The 27,604-nt window shown below is 41.0% G+C and overlaps 1 protein-coding gene across 3 annotated transcripts in view; it reads left to right on the top strand.

Annotated features, from left to right (window-relative positions):
* The first annotated feature begins 1,286 nt into the window (after nt 1-1,286).
* zmp:0000000846 (tenascin) overlaps nt 1,287-27,604 on the top strand; it is a 59,282-nt gene continuing 32,964 nt past the window's right edge. Inside the window, exons 1-2 of one of the 3 annotated variants that reach the window (XM_040007284.1) lie at nt 1,287-1,554; nt 25,514-25,716. The gene's annotated coding sequence lies outside the window, so the exon portion shown is untranslated. Of the gene's footprint in view, nt 1,555-25,334; nt 25,720-27,604 lie in introns of those variants that run through there. The other 2 variants (XM_040007283.1, XM_040007282.1) reach the window with 2 other exon arrangements.

Raw genomic sequence — 27,604 nt, 5'->3', positions numbered from 1 at the left:
GTTTGCGGGGGGACTGGAGCCTATCCCAGCTGTCTTAGGGCGAGAGGCTGTTAAAGTATGAAACAAAATCTGTGCTACTGCCAAAACTTTTGTTTTGACTGTATTGAGTGTCCTGGAATCGTATCATGATACTACTGTTACTGTTATTGTTAGCAGCATATTTAGTCATTGGGTGGTTTCCAATCCCCACTGGATACAAGGGGCAAATTCTCAGCCCTGTATTTGACAATTTATTATGCTTATGATTTATTTTGTATATTTTAATTAGCAGGAGGTCTTAGTTTCTAAACATGACTAGCTGTGGTATAAATACTGTAAGTTAGTTATGTTTTAAAATGTGATTAATTTACCATATTTACACCACAATGCATTTATTTCTAGATTAATAAGACACTGGAAAATTTTCAAGAATGTTCTTTTTTCCACTCTCTTATTATCCATACGATATACTTTATCATGTAGTGTATTGCCACCACTGATTTAAAAAAACGCTTGTTAAAGTGCAAAGAAACCGAGTCAGTGAGGTCAATGTTCATTCTATATTACCAATGGTAATTATCGGAGACCTGTTCTTTTAATGGCACCGTGAAGTTTAAAGGTAAACATCAAATCTGTCCAATAAAACTTTTTATTTGTTTAACAGGATGAAATTAAAGTGAAGTACAGGTATAACCAAAAGGCTGTTAAAATCCAGTAACTTAGTAATAAAGAGAAGTCTGGAATTTCATAAATCACTTGTTTTTATAGCATGAAAAGGCTCCCAACAAGAAGCTTTTTAGGTCATAGTTGCAATATGTGTGTTTGTAATGTTGCAAATATAATGTCTGTGTGTGATGCAAACCTAATTTTGACATCAAACAAGACTGCTTCTTATTTTGCAGCATACGCAGTACACCAGATCTAATAAAATCAGTTGCAATAGTTTTTTTTTAAAGAAATAAAGTAACCCATATTTGCAAAACAGTAAAGTCAAGAGGGATTCAAAAACCTGCAAAAGCAATCAGGTTAATAAAATCTTAACTGTCAACTCTGTCATCTCTGCCTTTTGTCAGGGAGACAAAAGATTTTACAGTAAATCCAATAAATGTAGATGAATGGCGTTCATGTCACTGTATCCAGACCAGCCTGCCAGCTCTAATCTCTCTCTGTCTGGGAGCACTGACCTCTTTTGTTCAGTTGATGGCTTATTAGCTGTATTGATTTTGGCTTCTTTACTTTACAGACCTCCTGCAGAGAGCCAGATGACCCGTGCACATATCAGCTACTGTTGGCCACCGAGAGCACCAACAAACTTTACCAGTGTTTCTTGCTCAAGATAAATTCCCAATTTATTGATGTCAATTTTGCTGTTTTTTGCTTTGATTTCAAAGACAAAAGGGGGAGTACTCCACTGAAGACTGGATCTGGATTAAGTGTCTCCTGTTATACTGGATCATGTGTTACAGCCTTGCATGCTGTTTTTCCCCCCTGCAGTCACTTCATTGATGGAAGCTTCTCACAGAGGACTCAGTTGCATCTGCTGCATGAGCCAAAGTGGCCGACACATTGTGTGTTGTAAGTACTGAGACTTTTCCACTCATTTTAGTGAATTTCAGACAAATCGAGGATAAGTTTGGTCAATACTGTGTCATATGTACAAAGCATCTAACTGAAAACACTTTTCATGTCCCTGCTGTAATGCTTTCTATACTGTTTTCAATTTTAGTGAAGTATGAAAGCTTTATGGCCAGCCTGATTGATTTGAAGGACATCTGATATCCAGTGACATTGTAATATGCATGATATTTTAGAGTGACGTCATTAACTGAGTATTAAATACCGTGGCTCCTTATTTGCAGTTTTTTTCGTTCATACACACACACGGTTTTTAGTATCCATGTAGCTGTTAGAAACATTGAAAAACACTTGTGTGTTTAGGGTTAGTATTATAGAAAAAATCATAAATGTTGCGTAACCCTCAGCTTTGTTTTGGAGTATCTGAGAATTGCAGTTGTCTGATCGTGATTTATCTCAACAGCTGGTTGAAAGCAACATCTTTTCCCCGATCGGTCTATTTGAGATGTTTGTGATTTCCTCACCATGGTTTCTGAATCATGTTCTCCGTGAGGTGGAGCGCAGTTTGAGGCAGAACAGAAACTGATGTTTGATACAACCTGGAAACACTGTCAGGGTTTCAAATTTTAATATCGCCAGGGGACAAACGTCAACAAAGAAAACAGACAGTTTGTCATGGTGATTCTTATGCAGACTGGTTTGTAGGCAAAAATTAAAGATAGATTCCAGTTTTAAAAGTAATAGATAGATTTCACTGCTTTTTGTTTCATAACAGTATTTTGATTATGTTAATAAATGCTTTGTCTTATGCATTTACTACTTCTGGAATGGATTATTGTAGTTAATTAGCATGATTTTGTCCTAAAATCTCACTGAAAAGCCTTCAGTTGATCAAAGATGCTGCAGCCAGAGTACTTTAGGGACTAGAAAGAGAGAGCTCTTTTTCTCATATTGGCTTCTCTTCACTGGCTCCCTGTTAAATCCAGGCTCCAATTTAAAACCTTCTCACAGTTCTTGAATAATCAGGCCCTATCATAACTTAAAAACCTTATAGTACCATATCGCCCCATCAGAGCACTTTGCTCTCAGAGTGCTGGTTTATTTGTGATTCCTAGGGTATTTAAAGGTAGAGTGGGAAAGATAGCCTTGAATTTGGAGGCCTCGCTTCTGTGGAACCAGAACCCAGTTTAGATTCAGAAAACAGACACCATTTCTATCCCCCCAAAAGTCAAAGCATATATTAGCATAACTAAGAGATGGGCCAGAGTCACCTGATCAGATAGGCCTGATAGACGGGTCTGCCTCCCATTCTACTTTTAGAAACTCAAGAAAAAAGTAAACCTGCAGTTGGAGAGACTTGAACATCAGTCTTTGCTCTGGTATGAGGCCCTCAAGATATGATGGCACCTGATCATTCAGGACTGTAAGGATACACTGTAAGGATTTTAAATTCAATTCACAGGGAGCAAGTAAAGAGAAGCCATAAATCTCTGTTTGTAGACCCCTGTTACGCCCCTAGTCTAGGCGTGTAGAGACGCACATAAGGTTGGAGGAGAGAGAGACAAATCCCCGCCCTGGTTCCCAAGCCAGACATCCAAAACCAGTTGTGAGTAAAAAAAGGTGATTTTATTGAAGGTAATGAAGCATAGCTCCAGGGTGAACCCAGGCCAAAATAATAAACAAAACCAACTAAGTCCCACCAGAGAAAACTAACTAAACCCTAAGAAAGAAACAGAACAAACAAATGACAATACTAACCCTCGCTCCCTAACCCGGAAAACAGGAGAAAACTGTTCCAAAGAAAAAGGCGGCTCACCCCTTCCGCTTCAGCCTAAGAGTGCCTAAGCACTAAGTTAATGCACCGAGAGCGGCTCTCACAGATCACGCTCACACAAATACACAGTAAAAGTATAGGCTGGGAAAACCAGGGTCAGGACCGCGTCGGCTGTCAAGCTGCTCGCTCGCCCCACTCTCTCTCTCTCTCGGGAGCTGTCAGAGCGGCTTTTTGAACGTGGTCACCTGTTCCATGGTCCAATCAGCTGCTCACTACTCTTCATTAGGGGAGGGACCTGTAAAGAGTCTTAAACACAGTAAAGAGACACAGAACAAAACAGCCCACACAGTGTTCTTATGGCCACAGCCGTAACACCCCCCTTCCCAAAATCAAAGACATCTCCTTTGTAGATGTTTTGGACAGTTATGTTTAAGGGAAAACACGGGATAGGGCATCCGCTAACACATTCTCTGTGCCCTTTTTATGGCGGATTTCCAAGTTGAAATCCTGCACCAAGAGAGACCACCTCATCAGCCTTTGGTTCGAGTTCTGCATTCGCATTAGGAATACCAGGGGATTGTGGTCGGTATAAATGATCACAGGCGAGGGGCTGCAACCGACATACACCTCGAAATGTTGCAATGCAAACAGCAGAGAGAGGGCCTCTTTCTCAATCGTGCTGTACCCTCGCTGATGGACATTGAATTTCTTTGAGAAATAGCCAATTGGGTGATCCACACCATGATGGTCTTCCTGTAGCAATATGGCACCTGCCCCGTTTGCACTGGCATCAACCTCTAATTTAAAAGGGCGTGCAAAATCAGGGGCAGCCAGCACTGGCGCACTGCACAGGAGAGTCTTAACAGCCAGGAACGCACTCTGACACGCAGAGGACCACACAAAAGGTTTCAACACACTAGTGAGGCTAGTGAGGGGTGCGACCACTTCCGCGAAGTTTTGACAGAAACCCCGGTAGTAGCTCACCATGCCGAGGAAACGACGGAGCTCACGCCTAGTCCGAGGGGCAGGAAAGTCCAGTATGGCCTGGATTTTGGCCAAGATAGGGCGCACTTGCCCCTGACCCACCTGTTTTCCTAAGTACGTCACCATGGCTTTACCAAAATCACACTTGGCGAGGTTGAGGGTGAGGGATGCCCTTTCCAAGCGATGGAACACATCAGTGAGTGTCTCCATATGCTCTGACCAGGTGTCTGAATAGACGACAATATCATCTAAATACACTTCACACTTGCAGACGCCGCCCAGCACGATATTCATGAGCCGTTGGAATGTGGCGGGAGCGTTGCGCAACCTGAAAGGCATGACAGTGTACTGGAGAAAATGGTCAGGAGTAACAAAGGCAGAGATTTCGGCCACACGTGATGTTAGAGGAACTTGCCAATAGCCCTTTAACAAGTCCAGCTTAGTAACAAACGTCGCAGAACCGACCCTATCGACACAATCCTCCATTCTGGGAAGAGGATAGGAGTCAGGTTTGGTCACGCTGTTCACCTTCCGAAAATCTGTACAAAACCGTGGGGTCTTATCCGCTTTAGGCACTAGGAGACACGGGGAACTCCACGCACTAGAGCTAGGGACAGCAAGACAATTTTCCAACAGATAAGAGACTTCTGTCTGGAAAAGAGCACGTTTAGTGGGATTCACCCGGTAGGCATGCTGTTTGATTGGAGGATGGTCCCCCACATCGATATCATGCTCCAGCACGGTGGTACAGGATGGAGTGTCCGAGAAAAGATTAGGATGATTCTCAATCAACCGACACACGTCATTTCGAACATCATCATCTACCTCAGTTAAATGTGACCTTAAATCATGTAGGATTTCAGAATTCCTAAGTCGTGCGCAGCCCACAGCACAACCGAAAACCAAATCATCACCTACTGGGTCATACCGGGTTTCGGAACCTGGCACCCCCACAGTCGCAACTGTTGACACACCACCAGCAAAGTAGGGCTTCATCATATTAATATGACACACACGACACTTTTTCCTTCGCTCTGGGGTGTCGATGACATAATCCGTGTCACTCAATTTCGCCTGCACCGTATACGGACCACTGAACTTTGCCTGGAGGGAAGATCCAGGGACCGGTAGAAGTGTTAAAACTTTATCACCAACCTCAAATTTCCTCTGCACAGCTTTCACATCAAACTTCCTCTTCATCTTACCCTGCGCTGCAACGAGAGCATCGCGTGCGATTGCACATGCTTTATGCAAACGCTCTCTAAAAGAACTCACATAATCTAACACATTTTCCTTAGGAGCATCTGTGTCGGACAGGAAGTTCTCCTTGAGCAGTCGCAACGGGCCACGCACTGTGTGACCGAACACCAGCTCAGCAGGGCTAAATCCTAGCGACTCCTGCACGTTTTCCCTCACTGCTAAAAGGAGCAGCGGCAACCCCTCATCCCACTCCTTTTCAGACTCAAGGCAAAATTTCCGCATCATAGATTTCAATGTCTGATGAAACCGCTCGAGCGCACCTTGCGACTCCGGATGATAGGCACTAGATTTCTGATGTTTAATGCCAAGTGATTGCAAAACTTGAGCAAAAATCTTAGACATGAAATTAGAGCCTTGGTCGGTTTGGACAGCTTTTGGTAACCCGAAAGTAGAAAAGAAGTTCACCAACGCCTTAACAACTGGTTTAACCTTAAGGGTGCGCAATGGAATTGCCTCGGGAAAACGTGTAGCAACGCACATCAAAGTCAAGAGGTACTGGTGGCCCGATTTTGTTTTAGGAAGTGGACCAACGCAGTCGATGAGTATGTGTTCAAAAGGTTCCCCTAAAACTGGAATAGGGTGTAATGGAGCGGGTGGAATGACTTGGTTAGGCTTACCACTAATCTGACAGGTGTGACAAGAACGACAATACTTAGCAACGTCATTCTTCAATCCTGGCCAAAAGAAATGACGCAGAATGCGGTGGTAGGTTTTTCTAATACCTAAATGTCCAGAAAAGCTGTCATGGGCAAGACTAAGAACTTTGTGTCGGTACTGTTGAGGCACCAGAACCTGCTTAAACACATTCCAGCCCAAATCACCAGCTGTAGGCGGATACCAGGTACGCATCAACACATCATCCTCAACACTATAAACACGAGGATACTGGTCACTAGAGTTGGCAGCTGAAAAACAACCCACAAGAGTCGGGTCACTGTGTTGTGCCAAAACAAAATCCTTTTTGTTAACTCCCAAAGGCAGTTGAGGTGTCACTGATGGGCTAATAGACAGCATCGCCTCAGGGTCGCCCATCAGTGGGTCACAGGTTTTAGATTCAGACTCCGGCTCACCACCAGCGCAGAGAAAAGAATCAGACAAATCAACATCACCATACTTGCGCTTATGCGCGTGAGTTACAGCGCAGGCAGGAAAAACAGAGGGGGAGCGCTCACGGCAGGGTCAGATAACAAAAGTATCAGGCACAGGATTCTCAACCACTCTTGGGGTAGAAAACACTTTCCCGTTCGCTAAATCATTCCCCAGAATCATCGCAACTCTGGGCACTGGCAACTGATCGCGCACTCCAACCGGTACCGAACCCGAAACGAGCGGCGTTGAAGAAACATTGTGCAGTGGTACTCGCAGCACACCCATTTTTACTCCCCAGACAAGAGCATCCGAACCACAAAAAGAGTCATCAGAAAAAGGTAGAATACCCCTCAAAATGAGTCTCTGCACGGCTCCAGTGTCACGCAAAATCGTGATCGGCACCCGATCCGCCTCTTTTTCGTTCAAAGAAACAAATCCTTCCGACACAAAGGGACGGTAGCTGTCATCAAAGCTTTCACTTCCCACTCCATTGCTAGGTGAAGTGGAAGCAGACATAGAGCGAACGAAACCCACACTTTTCGGCTTCCTCACTGTGTTGGCCTGCTCCCTGCGCTGTAGTGATGGGCAAACAGCAACAAGGTGCCCGATTTCATGACAATAAAAACATTTGCGATCTGACACAGGAATAGCAGCAGAACGTGTCTGGCGCTTAGGGGAAACCCTATAACTTTTGGCAGGATGAGTTGCGGAAGTGTACTCACGGCGCGCTGTCGAAAGTGCAGCACGATGAGTTAACACAAATTCATCGGCAAGGACAGCGGCTTTAGACAATAACCCCACCTTCTGTTCATTAAGGTACACCACAATATTTTCAGGGAGACATGTCTTAAACTCCTCCAGCAGGATCAACTCTTGCAGCTGAGTAAAGTTCTCCGCGTTACTGGCAGCCAACCACTTGTCAAATAAGACAGTTTTCTCACGTGCAAACTCCACAAACGTTTGACTGTCGGACTTGCGACAGGCACGAAACTTCTGCCGATACGCCTCCGGGACTAATTCATAAGCCCGCAAAATAGTGGATTTGACAATCTCATAATCTAAACTGTCAGCAATGGAAAGACTCGCACAAACCTCCTGCGCTCTTCCTACTAATTTGCATTGCAACAACAGACTCCAGACATCCTTTGGCCATTTTAAAGTGGTTGCGATGCGCTCAAAAGCAGTGAAATATGAATCAACCTCTCCCTCCCTAAAAGGAGGTACCAAAACAATCTGCTTGCTAGCGTTAAACTGGTCTACGGTGGGAGTGTCGGGGAAGTGCACTTACAGGGACGGGAGCAGCGTCTTTCGCTCGAGAATGATCCAGCTCCATAGCACGTATGCGGAGATACATGAGCTCGACTTCCTTAGCCTTAGCCGCCAGCTCCACCTCCTTCAAGCGAAGGGCAAGCTTGAGATCTTCCGTCACCAAACCCGCCGCAACCTGGCCAGTCGGGTCAAATTTAGGAGATTGAACGGCGACAGGAGCTTCCGCCCCGACGTCATCCGCCCCTTGGAAGGTTTCGAGACGGCCCCAGCAGCTTCCGCCCCCACTGCCGTCTCCAAACTCCCAGACCCACTCGGCGAGGTTTTCTGCCTCCCAAACACTCCCCTGTCCACCAGTTTCTCTACCAAACACTGTTTAATTTCCGCCTTCTTAGAATGCAACGGAACATCCACATTGAATAAATTAGCCACTACCAACAAATCTGCTTTTGTGCACCGCTCTAACTTCTCAATGGAGGGCTGTTGCGCAAAATCATCCATGTCAAACGACATCACGAGCAAAGCAACAAAGAAAAACACAACTCTGCAGACAACCAACCGCATCCGCGCACTCCAGAGCCACAAAACTCGCGCCTACCGCACAGACAAACGAAACTCTCCGCCGTTTCCCCCCCACCGCAAACGCAAAAAGTAAACGAACCAATCACACGAAAAGGGACGAGCCCCCATTTATGTTACGCCCCTAGTCTAGGCGTGTAGAGACGCACATAAGGTTGGAGGAGAGAGAGACAAATCCCCGCCCTGGTTCCCAAGCCAGACATCCAAAACCAGTTGTGAGTTAAAAAAAGGTGATTTTATTGAAGGTAATGAAGCATAGCTGCAGGGTGAACCCAGGCCAAAATAATAAACAAAACCAACTAAGTCCCACCAGAGAAAACTAACTAAACCCTAAGAAAGAAACAGAACAAACAAATGACAATACTAACCCTCGCTCCCTAACCCGGAAAACAGGAGAAAACTGTTCCAAAGAAAAAGGCGGCTCACCCCTTCCGCTTCAGCCTAAGAGTGCCTAAGCACTAAGTTAATGCACCAAGAGCGGCTCTCACAGATCACGCTCACACAAATACACAGTAAAAGTATAGGCTGGGAAAACCAGGGTCAGGACCGCGTCGGCTGTCAAGCTGCCTGCCTGCTTGCCTGCTTGCTTGCTTGCTTGCCTGCTTGCCTGCCTGCCTGCTTGCCTGCCTGCCTGCCGGCTCGCCGGCCGGCTGGCTCGCCCCACTCTCTCTCTCTCTCTCTCTCTCGGGAGCTGTCAGAGCGGCTTTTTGAACGTGGTCACCTGTTCCATGGTCCAGTCAGCTGCTCACTACTCTTCATTAGGGGAGGGACCTGTAAAGAGTCTTAAACATAGTAAAGAGACACAGAACAAAACAGCCCACACAGTGTTCTTATGGCCACAGCCGTAACAACCCCATTTGTACTCTCACTGTAGCATTTTGGATCAAGTGAAAGCTTTTCCAGGGAGTTTTTAAAACAAGAGGAATAAAAATAGTCCAGCCTTAAAGTAACATTTTTAGACTAGTTTTCAGCATAATTTTAGCTCAAGGCACCATCTTCTCTTTAAGCATTATGTTTTATTCAAAAAGAGGACCCAAATGCAGACAAGAGAAGGCAGGAATAAAACTGGCAAGGAAGCCATTGGTTGCTAACACAGTTTACAACCCAGGAGACCAGAGGAGTGATTCAAATCAAGACAGGAGTGAAGGAGAACCCAGACAGTCTTAACAATTCATAAAAAATAAAAGAGAGCTATAAATACACAGGGAACTAATTGTGAACAGGTGGAACTAATGAATATGGGTGAAAACAATCAGTTCGGAGCAGGCGATCATAAGGAGCAGAAAAACAGGCACGGACAGGAAGTAAAACAACAAAGGCTGTGTGAGGAAAGCCAATTACCAAAATAAGACAGGGCACAATAACAAGGGCAATGAGAAGTTGATGCAGGCAAAGGAGCAGACAAAACAGAAACAAAGCAAGAAGTTGACCAAGAAAGAAACAGGATGTGACAGACACGACAGATTAATGGCATGATTTAACTCACAAAATAACAGTGAGTGACCTATGAGTCACTCACTGCTTTCAGTGTACAAAAATGTAAAATGGTGACATGTTGGCAAATTCTTATCTTGAGAGGCTGAATTGAGAGTTTGGGCATTTAGGGGGAAAAAGACACCGAAGACCAAAAAGCATGTCAGAGTGGGCGCCTGTGTAAACCTATGCAGGGTTTGCCATGTGTCCCACATTAACTTCCTGTATGAGTAACCTCTACGGAAATGTTCCCACTCCTACTGTCACCCACATCTGAAGGCAAATCGTGCAGTTGTCGTGGTAACAGCAGATTGTTTTGGTTGGTTGCGGTGGGGCTTTCGATGAGGGAAACTGTGTCATCAGAAATTTGTCTTGTATAGGATTTAGGACTCTCTCGCTGACCTGATGTGGGTGAAAGTCTTCTCAAACAGCTCAAAAACCTTGTTTTTTGCTAGTTCATGTGTACGGCTTCCTGACTTCCTGGAGCATCTTGGTCTATGATGATGGATTTCAGCATGCTTTATCAAAGCCAGTCATTAATATGTAGCAATTTTAACTAAGCACATGCCTTTACATTAGAGAAACTTTATTTTTGGTAGGAATAATGGCTGAGTCTTTCTCATCTTTCTTGCTGCTTTCCTAGAAGTAGTGCTTGATATGTCACTAAGAAATATATTAACTGAAACTTCAAGGCCTTCATCCTTAAATATATACTCGCTCTCATTTCAAAACAATTATCGATTACTACGATTATCCCTCTTGTAAATATTCCTCATATGTGCCAGGTCATAACATGAGGTATTCAGCCAAGGATGTGCTTGCCATCCCACAATCCCAGCTGATGAGAAAGGATGCCCAGGTCTTTTATGTTAGAGCACCTACTCTCTGGAACAACCTGAGGAGAACACATTGGCAAACTCATTATTTTATTATTTTATCTGTATTTTTATAAGCAGGCTTTCTCAGTGTTTCCAGTTTTAGTTACTTTACATCTTTACATCTGTATCTTGTAAAGTTTAAAGCTATTAATTTTAATTTCATTATGTTTTTCATGGAATCTCTTTGTGCTGATAGTCCTCCCACAATGTTGCATATCTTTTATTATCTGTCATTATCACTCTAAGACTAAATGACTTTATCTCAATTCGTATTTCCCAGAAATGATGACTTTCCACTGGAAACAGGACGAGATGACGGTATCTCATGTTTTATACGCTATGCTAATGAAACAGCTCCACATTAGAAATATCTCTACTGCAAAAGAGAAAAATATCAACAAACTGACACTTCTAAGCTGTTTGTAACAATAACACTGAAGTGTTTTGACTCGTGTCCCATATTTAGTGTGACTATGACAGATGAAAAATATTGTTTATAAACTGTGAGCTTAATATTTGTGTGTGATGTGTAAATACTCCTTCCTCTTGACCTCAGTTTGATTGCAAATGTTTGCTGAAAACACAACACGTGGAGCTGCACGTGCAGCAGCTGCATGAAGTTGTCCTTGTGCAGGAGCTCATGCAGCATTTCTGGCAACACTTTATACAAATAGAATCAGGAGCCAAAAAGTAAATAACTTTTCAAGGAACTACTGTGCTGAAGTTGCTTCCTGCAGTACCTTTGATTTATTTAGGCAGACATACCTTGTGTAGAAAAATAGAAATTATACTTAAAGGATCTAATTGGCCAGCTGGGGATATGGTGGAAACGAGGAGTTGAGTCATTCGAGAGACTCAGAGTAGAGGTTAGCATTTGGATCTCCTTCTTTGCTTAGGCTGCTAGTCTGCCCTGGATAAGTGGCCCTGCCAGATAATCAGCTTTGGTCAGTCAAGTCTAAAGATTTTCAGGGTTTTTTATCTTTCCTGGGTGGGTGTCAGTGTGGCATGTGTACATTTATAAACTAATGACTATGATACCTTCAGTGATTCTGCCTCTGGTAGCTATTTCATCACTTCTGGGCCTGTTTGGATTGACAGCTGACATTTTTTTTCCTTTTTATACTTAGACAATGATGCACGTACCTGTGAGATTTACCACCAAACACTGATTGGGAAAGTATTTATTACTTGTATTACTTTTACCTTGATTATCATGAAGAACATTCAAAGCTCTTTTTTGGGATATTGGCTCCTTTTGTTCCCTTCGCTGTCAACACGATCCCACACTGCTTCAGTAATGCGTCTACTGCACAAACTGAGATCAGTTTGAAACCACTGCCAATCTGAAAGATTTATTGCATGGTGAATCAAAACCTGTGTTCATAATTCCATCAATTTGGAGAAAATCCCCAACGTCACTGGTTGATATGCAGCTCCAAACCACAGCACAGCCTTCACTGTATGTTATAGATGGCTGCAGACTCTCCATGTTGCCTCTCTCCTGACCTTTTCTGTACATACTGATGCTGATTCTGAACAAAATATTTCAAATTTATATTCATCACTTCATAAGACTGAAATGCTTTTCAGTCCAGTTCCTGTGTAACTTGGCGTACCTCTGCCTTTTATCTCTGTTTCACTTCCTCATTAAGGGCTTCTTGACAGCCACCTTTCCACTGAGACCTTTTCTGTTGAGGCCTCGGCAAACAGTAGATGAATCAACTGGGCCAGTTGCATGTCTTATCTGTTTCCTGTCTTAGGTCTTTACTGGAATCCTTTCTGTGTGATCTGCAGGCACCCTGCACACCATACAGAGATATGACAAGTTTTCATCTAATAGCTATTTGGAAATCAAAGGCAGGTTCAACAATGCTATTTTGTGTCTCTCAAACTGTGCTGACACTGCATCAGTGATCTGCCTCCTTAAAAATCAGACTTAATAAATAATTGATTTGTAAATGTTGCACAAAGTGGTGCCTCCTACTTCTTACCTGTGTTTAGCACAAATACCTCCTAAAATGTATTCGTAATCACCAGTTTTGTTTGTTTTGGGGGGGTTTTCTTCATAAATTTACATAGGTAGGATCTCCAACTGCAACCACAGTGAGTGGGATCAGTGTAATGGGTGTTTTGTGGGTACTTTGTCAACCCTGCAGGACAACATCACACTTCATAACAAACTAGCACATAAATGAAAAGGATGAATGCTAACAGCTCACAGCTGGAAATATACAGAACATGTTGGAGACTGCCTCCTGGACACAGTAAAAAGACTTAAAGAGTCATAAACCCTTAAAACAATCTGTACCCACAGTATTATACAAAACAGCAAAGTGCGGTCTGAAAGAAACTACAACATGACTCAACAACAGGCATGATTTTTATTTTCTAAGCTAACAGAATATCTCCTTTATGTTGACCTTCATGCTGTTTACCAGGCATAAAATGATCCTGTAAGGGTTATGCCCAGACATATCTGTCCTTCCTGTCCAATGCAGAGACAAATGGGGTGCTGTGCTGCCTCAATATGGCGTGAGAGCAAGTTTGAAATGTAGCCCACTGTATCTACATGATGTATTTACTTTAACCTGGCTGTATACTTTAAGGCATCTGTACAGCAGAGCCACTGTTGACAGCAAGTGATGGCTAGCTGGCTCATCAGCACATCATTATAACAACAGGCAGACTGACTGTGGGGTGGCTGTCATGTTAGTGCTCCAGTATTTTATCCTGACCGGGTAAATTTATTGTTTGAACAAAGGATCTTAAATCATATCCAGGGTTAGAAGATTTAGTTACTGTTTATATGTCCCTGCTAGAATCATATTTGGTGTCATTAATCTTCATATTGAAGCATTTTCAAAGTTTAGAAAATTTCTCGTAGACTTAGCTCATTAATTTTTATTAGACTACTTCTCATATAATAATAACAATTTAAAGAATTGTAACAACTGCAGCCTGAGCTGTAGAAGACGTCACGGGAGTGAGAACAATCAAATTCGTGCTCCCACACATTTTCCGTATGTCCCTGTCCAAGTGGAGACCGCAGAGTTCCTGCAGCTGTGTGCATAAAAGAGCTGAGTAGCTGCTAACTAAGGCCAGACTGAATAGCCTCTGTGAAGACCAGCCATCTCCCACAGTGGGGAGATGTCAGCTAAAAGGAATGAGGCAGGCCTGCAAACCAGGGAGGCCCTGCTGGTTCAGAAGAGACTACCAGTGCTATAACTCATCCAGGCCTGTTTTCAGCTGTGTGCTGTAACTTCTATACACAATAGGCCCATAGCTTCTTCTGAACTATAATATTAACTCTACAGGTCATTAATAAGTGACTGAAATTAAGCATTCTAAGATTTAAATTTGAACGTCCTTTGTTCAAACTTGACAAATATGTGTTGAGCAATTTTTTTAGGCAAATGTGATTCCAGTTTTTTTCTGTGGAGACATTAGAAAGAAGGGGAACTATATTTCCTTTTAGGTATCAAAAGCACTATAATTTTCATTTTTCACTAAGACACTGATCGCTCCCTGATACCTTAGATCATTATTTCAGATAGACATAACCAGTTTGATATCACCCATCTGTTTGTGGTTGTTTTTATGTTTCAAATATGAGCTAAAACAAACAAAAAAAACCCTAAATGGTTGATTCATATGTCTAAAAAGACTACTGGATCATTTATTTAGGATTTTTTTGTGCAATGAACACTGAAGCTGAAATGGGAGCCACCTGTCTCTCAAGTGTGGACATTTTCCTTAATTCTGCAGATTTGGACATTATACCATGACAGGCTACGGATGTGACTTGTATGTGGAGCACATACAGCATATAACACGTGCTTATATCTTCCAGGTCAGAAAAATGAAGCCAATGTGGAAGTGTCTTAAACCTGAATTCTATCTGAAGATCATATGGTGATACCGGGTTGCAAATCTTGGTCATGCTATGGAGGATTATCTATGCTCTTTGGATAATGACTGGTCAGTCACAAGCTGTTGAGCAAGAAGCTTCACAGCAATATCCCCAACCACTATTTTCTGCAGGCAAAAAGGGACTTTGTAAACCAGTGGGTGATGTCATGATAGCTACATCCATCTTTTACACTGTCCATGGTTTTGGAGCCAACTTTAAGTGGCTATTAGAGGAACTGCAGTTGCTGCCACTTCATATTGGTTTCATTTTTCAAAATATTTGGTTTGAATTTGTGGTGTTGCTTGATCAGCACTCTTGATCAGCAAAGACCTAAAGCAGGGAGGAAAAAAAGGCAAGTTTGATGAGCAGGCGACCAGTCTTTGAGTCTGACCCGTGGCCCTTTGCTGCATGTCTTCCTCTTTCTCCCCGTTTTGTCTCAGTCTACACCATATATATCTAAAAAACTTAGGTGGTTACCTAGGTGGTTTTGTTTGTTACCTTTCCCCACAAAAATACAATGACAGTAATTAATATTTCAAATTGTAATAAACACATTAAGTGTCTTAGTTCAGAATCCTTAGAAACTTTAGCTAAACAATTCTTTCTTAATTCTTCACTTTTTTTGCCTTGAAAGTTTCTCTTTGCCTTACACAAGTTACTGCATCTGTATTTTTTTTTTTTTTTTTTTTTGGAGATATAATATTGTATGAATAAGAAATCACAAACGTTGTGTCTAAGCATCCTATCTGAACATTTTTTGGCATGGCCTGTGGAGTCTCCATGCTTCTGTTCTCTTTAAGATAAAGTGAATATCTGATTTTACACGCAAATGTCTTTGGGGTTGCATTAGGAATTCGGTTGCATCCGACGTTAAAAAAAAAAAGTGATATGTCAAACATGCAGAACTACGCACTGTGGAAAACCCCTATGAATTCAGGAGCAGCTGGCTGTAGTTCACTTATTTTAAAGCAGTGGTAGAAAGATGGTTTCAGAAAGTATGAGCTTTAGACAAATTAGGAAAAGGTAAGTGTTAAAGAAAACATCTGCACAGCTCGTCCTGATAAGCTTTTCAAATTAATTTACCTCCTCCAACTCAAAGATAAATAAAGGCTGTGATAAGGGGGGGCAAGCGGACATTACTTTGGTCCAGTAGGTTGTTTAAAAGTTGGAAGCTCTGCTGTGCCAAACAAGTATTTTAAACAGAAAACAGAGTCTTAGCAGGACTGCAGCTGGCATGAATGTCATCGACACTCTGGAGAGGATTACAGTTTAGTACACTAACATAAACACCAATAGATTATGCCAACAGTCTTGGCATAAGTGCGTAACATGATATCAGAGTTCACACATTTACAGCTTCATTCTGGATGATATTTGTCAGCTGGGACTTTGGCTGATGTTTTGGGACAATGTGTATTGCTTGTTCTCAAATCCGAAGAAGATTTATTAATGGAAAGAAAAATCACATTTCCACTGTCTTCTGGAGTTGGCAGGCTTTGCTGTTAATATGACAATAATGCTGTGCAAATGTTTGGAATAATCCATGCTCGTGATTTTCAGAAAAATACATCAAAGAGAAGCAATGATATTCAGTGCTTTGTCACTGTTTGAATTATTAAGTTATTTATAGTAAAGCAATCATGGCAGCCGCAGCCTACGGTAATGACTTCATTTTAAATTTCTCAGAGGTTGATGATATCTGCTGCTCAATTTTCTCCGTGGCTTTCAGAAATCTCTTTTTGTGGTTAATAAACCCCGAACATCTCAACTTTACAGCACCGAGATCACTGAGGCATGCAGCAGTGACAATAGACATTCCTAATGCAGTCGGTGCATGTCATGTACTTCTTTGTCTGTTTTAATTGGCAGATATTTTCTTTCCCTTAATAACGATAACTCAGTAAAACCATTAACTCAGGAAGCTAAACTGATCAAAACATGAAAGTGAAGTGAAATCGGGTGATGTCGACTACAACGGCAGATGTGTATTTCTCTGTAGTTTTATTGGAGTAGATGTCATAAGAGACTATTTGAATTGAGACTTATTATTTGGTATGATTAGACGTGTTTTATTAGTCATGCCATGACTCCTGGGACTGTGAGCTATTGGATGGATTGCCATGAAATTTTGTTCAGACATGTAGCTGCTAAGCATGCTATTCCTAAAGTCAGAGTAGTTTTGTAGCATTGTGAACATGATGGCATGCTGCGGTTTAGCTCAGCACACCGGGCTGGACTCTTAGGCTGTGTTTGGACCTGTTCGCTTGTGATCTTCACAGTGGGCTTAATAGAGAACAAGTGCAGACAGCTGGTGAGACATTTTGGGCACTACATGGATGCCATTTTTACAGCAGCAACCAGAGAACATATGCACCACACGTGCTATTATGTGCTACTATTTTTAGACAGTAAGAATAAATACAGTACATACATCTAAGCACACATAAGTATATTTACATTTACTTGGGCTGAAACATCTTGTTAGTGGACCCAAGTGCAGGATGTAGAGGCAGGTTAAACAACAAAAAGTGATCAATTATTGACTGATAATGGAATCCACAAAGTAAACAAAGAGGCATGAGAGGTAGACACACGGAGAACAAACAGCTAATCTGACAACTGATAAGGGACAAGACCACACACAAACTTATAAACACACACACAGACACACACACACGGGGACCGGGTTTTAGGGGCCTTCGGTAAGTACAATCAAACACAGGGCAGATCAAACAGTCAGAAAGGGACAGAAAACAGACACCAGTGGAAACAATTATGGAATCAGAGGGACGAGAAAGACCGAAACCTTAATCACAGCACGGAGACAAAGAAAAGTGGGAAGCACTACTTGATTCATTCAGAGCACTTTGTTTCACTTCAATAAGCACTTCGGGGTTTGGTATCTTGCCCAAGAGTTAGTTGGCATGCCAGGACTCAAACCACCAACCTTCCAATGAGGAGATGACATGCGCTACCTGCTGAGCAACATCTACCCTGTCGTAAATGAAGGAGAGATGTAGTATCAAGGAAAATATGAACATGAAAACCACAAGAAAGAATAATGATTAAGTTAAGATAGCCAACAAAACCCAACAAAAACCATGTCAGCCATCAAAGTAGTAAATATTAAAAGAAGATGATAATTTTTGGGTTGCTAAGCAGTTGCCAGGCGATCTAATTATGTGTGATGTGGTGTAATATAATCTTTGTACATAACAATATATGGGATGCTGACAGTTAATTTCTTTTGACAGTGTAACAAATGCTACATACATGTACATATGTATTCACTGTTTTATGAAATTCATTTTTTCTTGTAGTCTCCTGTAGCTCAGCCCGAGGATCGATACTGTGTATCACTGTGATCTGACTTAATAATACTGCTTATGATGAAATTACTAATCAATCCCTTTTCATCATAACTGCAACAACGGCAGTGATGACTGACTGGTCACCGATCTCAGTAAGCCTTTCAGACCCTGAGGTTGATTAAGCACCAGCTCCACACAGACAAACACAGCTGGTACATTCAGTACATATCAATGACTTGTGTCATTAATCCTTCAACTACGCTAATGTCTGGGCCTGCAGATCCTCTAATCTGTGAGGAGCAGAAGCTCATTAGAGCTATTACAATGAGACAACAAAGGGAGGTGATCTCCATCCAGCCTGTCAGTTTAGTGTCAGTTAAAGCTGCTCTCAGCAGATGTTGTGGCAAGCCTCAGGAGTGACCTAAAAGAGGTTAGTAATGCCTTCAGAGCCATATTAGTTCATGTTTATGTGAGCTTTGACACCTCTGGTCTGCTTACTGTCTGCACATGGCCGGTAGAGAATCCAGTGGCCACATGAGGACGGATCTTTTATAGAGGCTTGTCACTCTTGTCATCAGTGTTAATAATAATAATAATAATAATAATAATAATAATAATAATAATAATAATAATAATAATAATAATAATAAATACAGGATACAATATTAAACAGTGTTTTTATGTCTTTAGATGCTTAATTTTAGAGCTGCAAACCAACAGCATTTACCTTTTCCTGCAGTTCATCTGCTGTTACAAGCACCTAACTGCAATTATTTCACCTTAGAAATTCCCAAATCATTCTTCCGATATTAGCCATGAATGAACCAGCTGTTGTCATGAAATAAATTGATGGCAGATGGAGCTTATTAAACGTTTCCTGCAAATGTCACTGGGCTGCAAGAGTTATAACGGATCATAAAACTAATGAGGTCATCAAAGAGTAAGCTTCCCTATGTCACTATGTTTACAAGTTACTGACAGTTTGTTGATTATAAATCCGGGAAACCCCCTCTGGAAAAAAACCTTACAATTCGATGTCTAGATAAACAGATACAGCTCAGCAGAATATTAGACTTTAACTTGGTAACAGAGCATAAACACTGAAACTGGCAACAATCTGAATCACAAAGAGTATAAAATGTTCTAGATTATTTTGTTCCGTAAAGAGGCCTTAAACAAGAAGACTTCCTAACATCGCAGCTAAAATAGAAAAAAAAAAACAAGACTGTGGAAGACCAAAAGATGAGACCACAGACATCTCCAGCCCACAGAGCCACGGGATGCTCAGAGTCAGTGTCAGCCTGAGCTGTTTATTGCACTATTTCAGTGTTTGCTGTTTATTATTCCACTTGTAGGCCCACAGTATCTCAATTTCAACATTTTATAGCCTCTCAATCATCTCACAAACCATTACTAAAAACGTGTTACATTGTTTTGTTTAGTTTTTTGTCTCAGTGAATCAGAGAATTTTTTGATAAGAATGTTTAGAATAGATACAAAGTGATAGAGGGCTTTAAATGTTGAGTGCAATAATTCTGGAATAGTTGAATCTATTTTTGGTGTTTTTTCAACTTCTATTAAACTTAGGGATTCATGTGAGGTGTAAATATACATGTGGGGCTTTGTCAGGTCAACAGACTAAGTCTGTTCTTGGTTGGTCTATACTTTGAAATTATAGTGTCCTTATTAGCAAAGGTATCCAGCATAAACTATATTCCAAAAGTGGAACAAGGCAATTAGAAAGAACCACTAATGAGGACAGCTCATTAATCTTAGTCAGTGGTGAATCAGACCCTGACTGTAGGGGTTCAGGCTGAACTTTACTGGTAGCGTGACTGGCCTGAGTTTAAGGCTAGCTAGTAAAATCAGGAAAATGCTGCTCTTCGACTGCACTGCATAACTGCATAAATAAAAAGTACTTAATTAATCATGGCATTATTTTTGACACACTGTAGTCCACTTTCAGTTTTAAATTGTGACTCTGTAACCATTTATTTGCTTTGTTGTTCGTTTTACGATATGATCCAATTTAATGCTAATGGTAGTTTTATCTTTACAGTTTCCAAGTTAAGACTTATGAACTGATTCCTTTTAGGTAAGACGGAGCTCCATGATTACATCGCTGTCTTAAGGTGGGACAGGAAACATTTTGCTTCTCTTTATGCCAGTTTCATTGTTTAGATTATAGAGAACTGGACCGAGCAGCGTGTCAGTATGAATGTTCAGTCTTTGGTGACTTCTTAAAGCAGGAAAAGAACATGTCATTTGAAGAAGAGATAATAATACATAAAAAAAAAAACTCCCATCCAGTCATATCTTGTAATGCTAGGAGAAATAAAGGAACCATAAATTTAATGAGCTAAAGCCAGATAGTAATTGTTAATATTATCTTTATAATTAACTCTTCGGCTGATAATACTAAAGAAAGTTAGATGTGTGTTTTGTCGGAGGCCACACACAAAGCACACAATGATAATATGTTATTGTCACACAGCAAATGTGGCACTTAAGGACTGACGGCTTTTGTTAATCAGAAGAGCTCATAAAAATGTAAAAATCCACCAATGCCAAAACAAAACTTATTTAATCTTATGAGTTGAACCGAGAAGCTGAAGCTTGTATAGTTTTGGCTTTTTTGAATAAAGAAATGATATCATTAATCAAAATCACACCAGATTATTGTTCTGTCATGGAACCAGTGTTTTTATGTACTTCAGCCAGTAATCACAGGATGCTTTCTGTGCATGTAAGCTGCTGTTCATTTGTTTTTTTAACCTTAATTTTAAGCTGAATTCTGAACATTTACTTAAAGCTCAGAGCATGTTCTTAGTGTCGTCTATACTATAATTTGACCAAAGTGATGATGTTGTGAGTTGTTATGGCCGTGCATAATTTAAAGCTGTGTAGGTGTGGCTGTTGTGGTGACAGTTCTCTTGTCCGTCAGTTGGTTAGTCCAGACTGAAAAACCTTTGGAAGCACTGCAATAAACAGCTGTGGTTGGACCTCAGTGGGTGATTTAGTGACTGTGGTTCCTGACCTTTCTCTTTGTGCCACCATGAGATTCCCATTTGTGGTTCTGGGAGAACAAATATGAAATTTGGTACTGATAAACCATAATTGTTACTGTGAGGACAAATTCATTTGATGATCTCTTGGCTTATTTTTAATTGATTTAGGCTAAGCTAGTAAAAAGAAGCCAAATATGCTTTGAGTAAGCAACTGTTAACATGATAACCTGAAATGATGAACTTTATGTGCCTGCTAAACATTAGCATCCTTGCATTGTTATTACGAGCATTATTGTTATTACGTGTTGGCCTGCTGACATTAACATTAAGTCAAAGCACAGCTGGTCCTAAGTACAGCCTCACAGAGCTGCTGTGTTGGCGTCTTGGAAGTCGGAGACATGGTTGTTTAACTGTTTTGATCCATTGGTGGCAGACATTCTTCAGTTGCAATCACAATGGACATTTGTTTATAGTTTCCGTAGCAGCGGCTACCAAACGTTAAATGGTTTGTGCCAGATCCAAATGAGCCATATTGCAGTGTGTAGAACATGTGAAACACATGTGCAGTCTTAAATTAAAGGGGACCACAGTGTCAACTATTTACTTCATTCCACAGACATTTTGTCCATCTGCACGGTTCCCCTTCAGACCAAATCCCTGGGGCCTTCTTATGCTTGGGAGAAGATTTAATTTTATGAATGCTGATAGATTTATTGAGTTTCTCCTCAGGCTGTGAGTGGACTCTCTTCAGCATATATTTAAACTTCCTGTTGAACATGTAAATATTTCCTTGCATCACAGGATCTTGAAGTCCAGACATGTTTTTTTGTTCCTTGTCAGACTGTCCTGCAATGAAAAGTGACAAATCTACTTTGTGCCATTGTAATAATCCGGGTTTATGGTTTTAGTCCATTAACTGAACCCTCTGAGGTTCCCTTTTCTTCTCAGCAACAAAGCCAGACCTACCTTTATCGACTGGATTTTGTTTTGTTTTGCTTGGAGAATGCAGATGTCTGTTTCAAATCACATTTAACATTTTGTTCAGAAATGTAAACACCATATGGAGCTGTAATAGTATTGCACTGTTGTAAGAAAAGCAAAAAAAGCCTCAGACTCTAACATCCTTCATATTTTTTAAATATAATTTATATAAAATTTATCTGCAAAATTTAGATTTTTCATTTTTTTATTTGTAGGATATTTAACTTACACAGTAAAACGTCTTGAGGTGACTCTATGACTCAAAGATGACTTTGGGGACTGAATTGTGGGTAAAATTGAGGCTACAATGCTTCAAACCTTCAAACTCATTTGCTACCCGTTGAATATCACACTGACTGCTGGTCTGGGATTGGCAGACACTCGGCTTTAACACAACTCTCAGTTATTAATGACTAGCTTCTTGCTAGCATGCAGAGACTCGCAAAGAACTGGTATCCTATGAGCAGACAGAAAGTGTTTTTCCTTTCTTCCCCTTTTTTGAATCCCGTGCCGTCTGGCAGGTTTGCAATCAGAATTGCGATCTGAATGCACGGTGGTGCCAAACACATTTTGCTTTCACAAGAACTCCTGCATAGAATCTCTACAGGCTCCTCTTGTTCTTGGGACTCTTTACTATGTTTATTTATTCCTTTCTTTTTGTGTTACTTCAGCTATTGCATTATATGTGAAATAGTATGACAATGTCTATGTCAAGACAGGCAAGAGACAAAAACAAAAGAAGGAAAAAAGGTAGCAGACAGTGATGTTAATCTCCACTGCTCAGATATTGAGCCTCAATCAACCATTTACTTCCTTGGCTGTAGCTCAGGCGGTGGAGCAGGTCATTTACTGATCGGAAGGTTTGTGGTTTGATCCTGGCTCCTCCAGTCTGCATGCCAAGTACCCTTGGGCATGGTACTAACCCTAAGTTGCTCTCTGATGCATCCATCTGTGTATGAATGTTAGAAATCTTAGAAGAAAGTGCTTGTGTGATTGGGTGAATGTGACATGTTGTATAGAGTGCTTTGAGTACTCTGGGAGAGTAGAAAGAGCTACATAAGAATCAGTCCATTTATCATTCATCCACACTAACTGTTTTGTGTTTTTTTTAAAATTCTCAATTAACACAAACGATATAACCTGTAACATGGAGAACATGACACTTCTCAAATATGCAGACGACACTGTCTTTGTGGTGATTCTGACAGTTTTGCATGTTCTCATGAAAACAGTGCTTTCATTTTTATAGTGTGCTACGTCCCTGTAAAGGAGTCTTCATGTTCATTCACCTAGTTTAAGTGTGTCTTCTTACAGGAAAATAGAGTCTTTCACTCTATTAATTGTGCCTATATGATGGATGTGAATAAAAAATCGTAGCAAAGCACTCAACACCTGTGAGATGCCTCTTTATTTGCGCCGCAATGTGTTTCCTACAGCACAGGCTTTGCCAGTGAGTACTTATCACTCACTGTGTTTACTGGACAAGTGGAATATGATTGCACTGGCTATTTCAGATATTGTTTGGAAATCGCCTTTTCATTGTGGGAATGCAAAACTGTGATTGTGGCTAAAATTTTAAATGAATTGTGCAGCCTACGGATACGTCTTTCTGAAACTCAGAATGAAACATAAAAAGAAATTCTATAATGGGTGCTACTGAGTGAAGACATTAGGAAAGTGTTTACAAAAGTCAAGCCTAAGTACCATTTTCTTATACACTTTGTAGGATTTAAAAGATGTGTGATCTTGACTGTGCACAGATATATTTCAAAGCTCACTGACCTCAAGTGCTGCTTAGTGTTGTGTAGACCAGCGGTCACCAAACTTTTTTGCGCCACGGACTGGTTTCTGTCCGACAATATTCTCTGGCCTTTAAAGTGTCGCAGATAAATACAACAAAATAAAACCAGTACCAGTACCCAAAAAAAAAGAAGATTTATACATAACACAGGGGGGAAACCCAGGGAAACCGAGTAAATGAAAAATGATTTTTTTTTTAAAATGATACAAATCATTAAAAACATACAAATTTCACACCCGTGCCTCAACTCTCACAGCCCGTTACCAAACGACTCATGGACTGGTACGGGTTCGTATTTAGGCATATAGTGAAACAATGATGCTGCCAAAGCATAACTGTTTGATAGAAAGTCAAAGAATCTCCAATCTCAATAGTGGAGGTGTTTAGAGTCGGAATAACAGCAGTAGCAATAATCACTGAGATACAATATTTTGTTTTGGACTGACATGACTAATGTATCAGTGAGCTATCCCTACAGCCATGCTGCTAATAAAACCTTTAAATAATTTAGTCTTTGTATGATGTAACCCATTTCTGTCATGTCTTCACAGAATGTGTCCAAGTAGAAACTCAGAAAATTATCATTCAAAGGTTCCACTCACAACAGACTGCAAACTGTATATCTTAACAGTCCCACGGACTCACTTAAAAGATTTAAGCTGATTCTTCCCTTATCCTCATCTAATCATATTAAGATTAAACTGTGGAAGCTGCTTCCATATGCTGGCACATTGCTTTTTCTCTCCCTGGGCTTCAGTTATTTAGTCTTTATATAGTTTATATTATATTTATATATTTATAGTCTTGCAGTTATTGCATTCCTGTCTGTGGTGACTGCAAGATACAAGATGAATTCCATTAACACATGTTTGTTTCTCACCTATTCAGTTAAATGTGTTAAATGAATGACTTCATATGAAATATATGTGTATGGTAGCAAAACATTTCCTTTAAGAGATTTCCTCCACTGTTTCATTTTGACTTTTATCCATCACCTTTATTATATAATTGGATAGATACCGAAAGTATTTAATCAGAAATCATGTATTTTGTTGATTTTTCTCATCTTTGGTTTAATACTCTAACAGAGCTGGAGAAAGACTTGTATTTCAAGGAGGATTAGAGTGAAGCATGGAAATAAGTGGAGACTGACGATGGAGGGGTAACATGAAATGACAGTTTGAGCATGCTGAGCAAAGATTGGGATTTATTTTTGCAGCCTTAATGATGTATGAGAAAATCATAAATCATTATTGCAAAGTGAGTCTAGTTGAAAGCTACTGTCTGTCTGCTGTCTACGGTCTTCCTTCACTTTCTTCTTATTGCCTGGCTTTCCCCTCTAATTTCCCTACACAACCACAAGCACCGCTCACTCTGTCATGACTCCCGGCTACAGTGGCATCTCATTTAAAGGAAGCAGACCAGCCCTTGTATCCATCAGTTACAGCAGAGGGAGGGAAGACGGGGCTGTGAAGGGAGGGAGAAAACGACTATTTAAGGGCTCGGGTTTAAAGCAATGGGAGTCTGACCTAAACACTCCTCACACTTTAAAAGACATTTCCTCCCACTCTTTCTCTCTCTCTCTCTCTCTCTCTCTCTCTTTCTCACTCCCTGTCTCCCGCTTTTCACTTACTCCCTCTTTCAGCTGAACCCCAGCCTGAGCTGTGAACTGTGAGGGAGGATAAAGAGCTGGACTGACAGAGCTGCCACCTTGCTGGAGAGGCTGTATGACGGAGCAGTGACACAACAGAGCGAAGCATCATCTTTTTTCTTGGCTTCACAAAATTTGTGAAGACCCGGAGGAGCACCTCATGCTACCTGTGGGGGCTTGTGACAAAAAAAAAAAACCAGGTAAGAAGATCTATTTATGAATTTCTCTGAGTAAACAGTTATTTGAAAGGTCAGTTTTCTCATTTCCTTTTGTTTTTAAGTGAAAGTAGTCAACTTGCACGAGTGACGCATACTACAGAACCAAAAGGCACAATTATTATTTATTGGAAGTGCATTCTTGGTGTATACTGCAACTTCTTCCTCTGTCAGACTCACACAGCAGCCAGTGCTGGGAGCAGCGGTGATGACTGACTGCTGTGGGAGTGAACATGTGGAAGAGTTATCCCAGGCTTTGATCGCCTCCGTAGAATGGCCAGCGCACTTTATGCCAAAAAGAGACCCTTGCAAAAAATGTTGTCAGGTTGTAGATCAGTACTGGGAGAAAATATAAAAATAACAGCTGTCCATCTGTGTGTGTGTGTGTGTGTGTGTGTGTGTGTGTGTGTGTGTGTGTGTGTGTGTGTGTGTGTGTGTGTGTGTGTGTGTGTGTGTTTCTGCACGGGGCCAAAAAAATGCACAAATATCCCTGTGTCTGGTGAGGTTTGCAGCCTGATGATTCATCATATTACTCTGGGCAATGCAGTTCAGACTTCATCGTGCATCATTTTTCCACCACTGAGATTAAATGAAAGGAAAAATAGGCGATGCTAGTGACGTTGCCAGCATGGGTAAAGAGAAATCAAAAAATTACATCCTTCAACCACTCAGTCCATTAGCTATGCTTAATTGAAATTTAAGTCAAAGTCAGTGGTTTTAACTTCTGTTTCATCCTTTGTGTGGTTTGAATCACCAGTTCCAGTCCACATTCAGCAGAAAGGAATATTTCAGCTGAATGAGATTATAATCATTCAGTTCCTCTGATGTGCAGTTTTATCCCCCTCACCCACGCTACTTCAGCTCATACCTAGAAGGCACATTGTTTTCCATCATATACAGCTATAGCTATTTAGGAGAGTATTTTTTTGTATTTTCTCTGCTATGTGCCGTGTGTCCTGGGATGATTGTGTGCAGCCGAGTGAGAAAGGTGTCCGTGTCAAAGGGACAGCTGGTTTAATAGCCGGAGCTCCCAGAGGGCTCATACGACACTGTTTCCCTCTACATGACCTTGACACACAGAGTCAGGGGTCATAACTCATGCCTCTTTAGTTTATGTAAATTATATTTTGGTTCCCGTTTCTTTTTCTTTCTTTCTTTTTCAAGTTTCAGGATTCATTCGAGCAGCTGAAGGTTAGCTAGAGTAGTGAACTGGGTTTAATGAAAGTCTTTCCTTCTTTTAGGTTAAAAGTCAACAAGTTAATTTATACAACACATCAATAAATCTATGTTTTCTATCACATAACTGCAGGCTCTGTTTCAGGCCTGTGACTGTGTCAGAGTGTGAGACTTTAACACTGTAAATCTCCCACACTGTCTAAAATCAGGTATGTTGCTAATAAGCGGGACCGACACAGATGGTTGTTTCTGTTCGTGCCTGTTCATGGAGGAAATATCTGCTGGTAACATGCACAACAGTAAAATGCCCACGCTTCACTCACTCACAGCAGATTAACTAATTTAAAATGACACATTTAGACACTTGCATAGTATTTCCTCCATTTATTAACATATATAACATAGCACATATCTGCATTTAAGAGCATGCAAAATCAAAAAAATTACTTTTTAAAAAATGTTTATTTTTGCAGAGACAGAGTAACTGCTACTGAAATTGCTGAAAGTCTGCATTCTAGTCAGGCTCACCTGCAGACACAGTGAAACTGCTTTTTGGTCCCACAGGATAATATCTGCCATGCTGCAGTGGGAAACTTTGTAATCTGCTAATGAGGTGCTGCTATTTCTCTTACTGTATCAGCTACATTAACTACTCTAATTACCTTTCCTGAGATGATTTCCAGCTGTTTCTGAT

Source organism: Simochromis diagramma, unplaced genomic scaffold (assembly GCF_900408965.1).
Source record: "Simochromis diagramma unplaced genomic scaffold, fSimDia1.1 OVJJ01000682.1, whole genome shotgun sequence".
Classification (NCBI taxonomy): domain Eukaryota; kingdom Metazoa; phylum Chordata; class Actinopteri; order Cichliformes; family Cichlidae; genus Simochromis; species Simochromis diagramma.
Note: the sequence above shows the minus strand (reverse complement) of the source record. Positions and strands in the feature narration are given on the sequence as shown.